The sequence below is a fragment of the Aythya ferina genome, assembly GCF_964211825.1.
Source record: "Aythya ferina genome assembly, chromosome: 2".
In the NCBI taxonomy this organism is placed as follows: Eukaryota; Metazoa; Chordata; class Aves; order Anseriformes; family Anatidae; genus Aythya; species Aythya ferina.
This window is the reverse complement of record NC_140297.1, coordinates 15,163,060-15,169,125: the sequence shown is the minus strand read 5'-3', so window position 1 is coordinate 15,169,125 and position 6,066 is coordinate 15,163,060.

The window sequence follows — 6,066 nt, the reverse complement described above, 5'->3', positions numbered from 1 at the left end:
TCTCTGCTTGCAGCAACTTCCCATTGCTATAGTGAGCAAGCAAATAAATGCACAGATATGTGATAATGGAAATGTTTTCTTCTTTTGCTCATTGAATTTTTCATTAACAATCCTCAGGAAAAAAAAAATAGTCATCTGTAGTAGCACATTTGGAGATACTCTTTCCCTCATGGTCTTCAGAGAGGTTATGTACAGGTGCAGAGTGGAGATTGTATGCCAACAGTATTCTGTATGCTCTAGCATGTATCTCTGAACAGCTTCTGGTGATTTAAGATACTATAAGGAAAAAAAAAAAAGAACATTATGCCTTTCTTTGGCATAACTATGGGAGAGAATAAGGAATATCAGCTCAACCGAATAAATTTGTTTTAATCACTAATTTGCTGGAAAAAAATATCTTTCTCCAATCATATGATGTTCTTTAAAGATCTTCCTTCTTCAACACCCACTGTGCCAGTATATTCTTTTGTTGCTCATTCGTGAGCAGCACATTACTGACATTCAATAATCAACATATTTTTCCTAGAAATATTATGTGCCATTTACCGAAAAGCAATGTTTAAGGGGTTGTTTTGATGAAATTGCCTTCCAGGAAACTCGTTTATACACGCCTTCTGAAAAACGAACAACATGATCTGACACAGATAATGTTAATGTACTCATAAAGGTGAATAAGAATGTGAGTAGCCACACATACAAATAATACTACAATATTAAAAACTCCATATCTACCTCCACAACTTTTGAAATGTATTATAGGCCATATGTTAGCCTGCATCACCAAGCAAGATGTCTTTTTGTACATTTTTCAGCAGCAGCAGAGCTTTCCAATGCAACAGGCTGAGTCCTGGTGAAATTTCCCTTCATTTCATCCAATTTTTCCCACAAGTGTACAAGTGAGATAACTTGACTTAATGATGTCATTTCAGTGCCAGCCTCTTCAGCAGCAATTACTGAAGGGGAAAAAAAAAAATAAAAGAATGAATTCCCTGGGTGCTTTTGTTAGTTCTTCATTATTTTCTCTTTGAAAATTATTCTTCCATACTTCATCTTGAGCTGCCTTTTTTCAAGCTGAAAAGCCCTATTGCTTCCGCTGAATACATGGACATGACCACCCACACTAGAAAAACCTTACCTCTTGCTGAGCTTCTCTGAAATGGTAGGCAGCAGGGCTCATGCAGCAATAAAACTTCATGATCACAGGGGAAGGAAATAGCGCAAGGCTAGGAATCCTCCTGCTGCTTCCATGTGATTTCCTAATTTCAAAATAGGTTGAGAAATAATAGGGGGAAAATATATTGTGAGAATTTCCTCTGTGTTCTTCTGTGATTTCCTGCCTGGCCAGTTGTATGTGGAAGGAACTCTATTAAACTGCTACCCTGACAGCAGCAGCTTTGTACTTGGTCTAACAAGCAGGAAAACTTTATTTTCCAATATTGTTAAAAGGAAGTTTTCCTCTTGAATCAAGGAAGTGGAATCACAGGGGTTATTCTCTCTGGCTTTTGATTTTTTCCTGGCCCCCAGCATGAATGAGATCTTGATTTTGAGCATGTGAAAGGTTATGATTGTTCACACTCAGTGCTCTGTTTTGGTCCAGTATTTTAGGTGAGATCCAGCTGTGATGATTTTGATGCTTGTCACACAAACAGTTAGAATGGCTCTGCAGTTTGGGATGCAGACACTTTGTGTGGGCTACATACTAGGAACGGTTACTGGGAACCACCTTTCATGTGACGTTTTGGGGCGGAGATAGTTCATATTACTGCTTTACTTCCCTCCTTCCTTGTAAACCTTTTCCTGTAAAGGGTCAACCTGTCTGTTCCTACCTCAGTCTAAAGTTAGAGTGTAAGATAGTATAATAATTTTTTAGGGACACAAAAGGAAACCTAGGCAGAGCTAAGTTTCACACTAAAAATGCCATGGCAAAGTGTCAATGCTACATAGAAAAATAATGATCTTGAATTTCCTTTTTAAGAAAAATAGCTAAAATAAACAGTATTATAAAACGTATTGATTATAAAACCCAGGGCAAGCCCCGATTTACTCCTCCACCCAGAGGACTGTTGGCTTTACACTGTACATGTATTATGAACAATCACAGCAAAATCAACCAGGTACTAAATTACCATTTCTGCCATCCACCCACTTGAAATATCTTTATTTCAGTGTACCATTTTCCACACCTCAGTACAGTGAATTTTGTCAAGTTGTCCCATCAGCCACAAATCACCTTTTTGTGTGTATATATGTCTGTGTCTCTGTCTGTGTGTATGGTGGTCTGGTTTGGTTTGGTTTGGTTTGGTGTTTTTTGTTTTTCAATTGAGAAATTTTACTTCAGTTGATTAGCATTATTTGAGCATGCATTTTTTTTTTTTGTGGTTTCCTTTTCCTTTCCTTCTCTAAATTGTTTAAAGAATAACCCACTGAAGGAAGTGAATGAAAACTGACATCACACTGTGTCAGATGATTAAGCATTCCAGAATCTTTATTTCAAAATATAGTGGATTATTGTCCCTTTAGACAGTGGATTTTTACTGTGCTACCACCTAATGAGAACACATGTGGTCTTCAGAGCTGAAGTCACAGAGGGGCACTGCTTTTAAATCCCATGAATTGTCTGGTAGACTTGTTATTTGCTTTCCCCTCTCCCTCCCCAGAGTTTCATAGCCTTTGAACACCTCAGAAGAAGTGCTAATGCTCTACTTCACAGAAAATGTCCTAGATACAAACTGGCCCACTACAACAACAGCCTGAGTCCCATTGCTCTCCAGTGCCGGTCTGGCTTCACTATTTATTTTAAGCCAGATATGAGAGCGGAGAGGCAGTGAAAGGTCAGGAGAATGGCTAAAATATGTACTTAGGGGGGTCACAACTGCGGGAAGAGGAGCTCAGCCATGCCAGCTCCATGCCATCCTCCACCAGCTCCCCCCGTGCTCTGATTTCTCACTCCGAGTAGGTTGGACTCTCCCACCACACATTTGCTCAGGCTGAATCCCACCGTGGGACTGTTGCTCAGCAACAGCAACTAGAACAATTTGTTTTTGGACCATTCGGAAGATGATTACATTTGCGGCATATTTCCCCCCCCCCCCCCCCGACCCCCCCTTCACCCCCCCCAACCCCCCCCCCATACCTATTCCTGGATGTTGTAAATATTCATCTGAGTTTTGCATATACAGTAGTTTCCCCTTTAGGTAAAAAACATACCATCTAAATGAGCTTTTAAGAGTACTTTACTCTGATGCATGCCTACATTTCTTCTCATTCAGTAGATATAATGTTGCACATGAAATGGCTTTGTTGGGCTTCTGGGGGTTTTGTTTTGTTTTGTCTATGTCAGACGAATTTCAGCTGGAGCAGGGCCGGCCTCTTTATGACAGTGCTGCTTCATTGCTTTGTTTGAGACACATAAAACAAGTGAAGGATTTAAATAGTTGTGAACACCTGAATGACTTTAAAGCATTCTACTAAAAGATAGGTTCAGATCTCCAGATTTCCAATTTCCTTCCTAATTGTTTCTTTATCTACAAATCTTTCAGCGTCCCATCAGAAACAGATTTTCAATGCTTTTATCTTAAAAGAATTTGTATAAGGATTTTAATGCAATATTCAAATCTTTGTCATAGATTTCCCTATGCTTTCACCTGCAATAGTAATTTATTCTGAATCTTCTCCCTTTCTGACACAGAAAATACAGTTGCAATGGTCACTTTCTAGTACTGCTATCCTGACCTGCCACCCTTTTGGCAGGGCATTCTCTCATTGCTGGAGAGAAAATAAAATGTGCCTACTTTTATGTCTTTATGTGCTTGCTTCATGCCAGCATATGGACATCCCCCCATCCCTTCCATGGTTGGTGAGGCTAATTTAGATATCACAGCTACAAACATCCCCTACAGCCACCCCCTAATGTCTTGCCCTCAGACCTGATGGAGTACAAGAAGGAAAAGAGAGAAAAGGTGAGGGAGGAACCAAAAGAGTTCAGAAATCAAATATTACTGGCTAAAACAATGATATGGATGTGTGCATGCGTGTGTCTGTTTTTGTGTGTTCAGAGAGGCTGGGTCCCAGCCCACTGAAGCACATGGACATGTTCCTTTGTTTACCTTCAGTACTTTGTTTTTAGCTAGGTTTATGCTCCTGTACCTTACCGCCTTGGACGAGGGTAGCTTGCTTTCTGCCCATGTAGATATATGTTGGGAATCATGCATTTTAGCACAGCCCTTGCTATGCTTATCCTGCCTCAGCATCCTCTTCTGGGCTGCCAACTTACAGGTAGGGAAAAGGAAGAAGGCAGCAAACATGGCATTGCTCTCAGGTTTTCAAGGGCTTTGTTGTCAGGGGCACTGTTCCCCTTGGGCTCCCTGAGGAGCAGAGGATGCATCTGTTCCTCGTGGGGGCTGGCTCCAGAGACAGCAAACCATGTCCCAGTGCTCGCACCACTTTGGAGGCTCCAGCTAATCCCTCTCTGCAGCACAGCATGGCTCCTTGCTCCTGCAGCCCTGCCCTGAAACCTCTAACGGGGAGCTGCTCTGCACAGAAGAAATCTTTTATACACAGAAGCCCACAGGATATGCAGGGAGGACGCAGGCAGGTACACAAACACACAGGGTCAAGTGGCACTAGGATAAGCTCTGTTTCAGACTCCCCTCTGTTCATGCCCAAAAACAAAAGCTATTTTTTCTTCCTAATTAGTTGTGTAAGAGCAAACACTAATGCACAGTTGACCTAAATACAAAATCATATTTTTTCTCACTTCCCTCAGTGCATGCTACGTTTAGGTTTTAAGTGTACATTTTATTTCTTAAACTTTGTATTATTATTATTTTTAAAAATGCAAGTTAAATGTTAATCAATGAGGTAATCTTCATTAAAATTACTAGATATTGATATTCAGTTCAAACCAGATATTTCCTCATTACTTTGAAGGAACAAATTACCAACTCCTGCTTCAGTGAACTCCTTGATACAACACGCATTTATCCATGCCCCATGGGGGTTATTACAATGAGATTCACCTCTCTGTGTGCACATATATATATTTAAAAATAACCCCCTCAAAACTTCCCTTTGGTCTTTCAGCAGGAAACATATCAAACATCAACTGCAAATTTCAGACACACATCAATATCATGCTAACGCAGTTGAGTTTCACTAAACCCAATGCCAAATTAACTTTTACAGGGCAATTACAAAATCTTATAATCATGCAAATTAGTAGTAAGCAGCTTACATCTTCCAATTAAATTGCCACCTGCTATTCCAAGATCCAAGTTAGTCATGGTAAACTTTTTCTCCTTCCGTTTTAAAGAAAGACTCTTAATGTGGAGAGGCATCAATGTATGGATTAGCCTTCCCAGGGGCAGGGGGTCCAACTCCAACCAAGCATAGGCAGGTTGTTACAACAAAAGAAAAACAAGTACATACCATAGTGAGAAGAGAAAAAGGAATTAGCCCTTGAGTCTTTATCAAATTTGAATGTCCAGATATATGCAATGAACTCAGAACCACATCCTGGCTGCATCATAAGTCCACAACCAGGCATGATCCACCCCCTTCTTCCATCCTCTCCTTATATGAAGCAGAAAAGATGCTGCTATTCGGACAAGGGCTGGCCTCTGACTCTAGAGATAAGCACAGTATTACCCAGCACAGTGTCTCCCTTTCTGCTTAGTCCACAAGCAACCAGATGCACTGTGCAGTTTTCCTTATAGCACAACCACACAGCACATTGCGCAACTTTCTCCTAGTGCTCTGTAGGGTAGGCAGTGGGAAAAAAGAACCAGTAGCTGTAGTTCTCTTTGAGGTAAAGCAATAAGGTGAGGCCAGGCTGCTTAATGGATTTACAGAAGCAAATTAGGGTTTTAAGAGTTAATTTCATAAATTCACCACAGTGAAAGTGTCATTGCTTATTACTCATTAAGTATGGGCTTTGTAGAAAAGGAGAGATTTTTCTTGCTAAAAGCAAACAAAAAAAGAATGAACGTCTTGGGCTCCTAAAGCAGCAAAGATGCCAAAGCGTACTGTGGCCTACAGAATTAACTACAATGATGCAAATCAAATGTC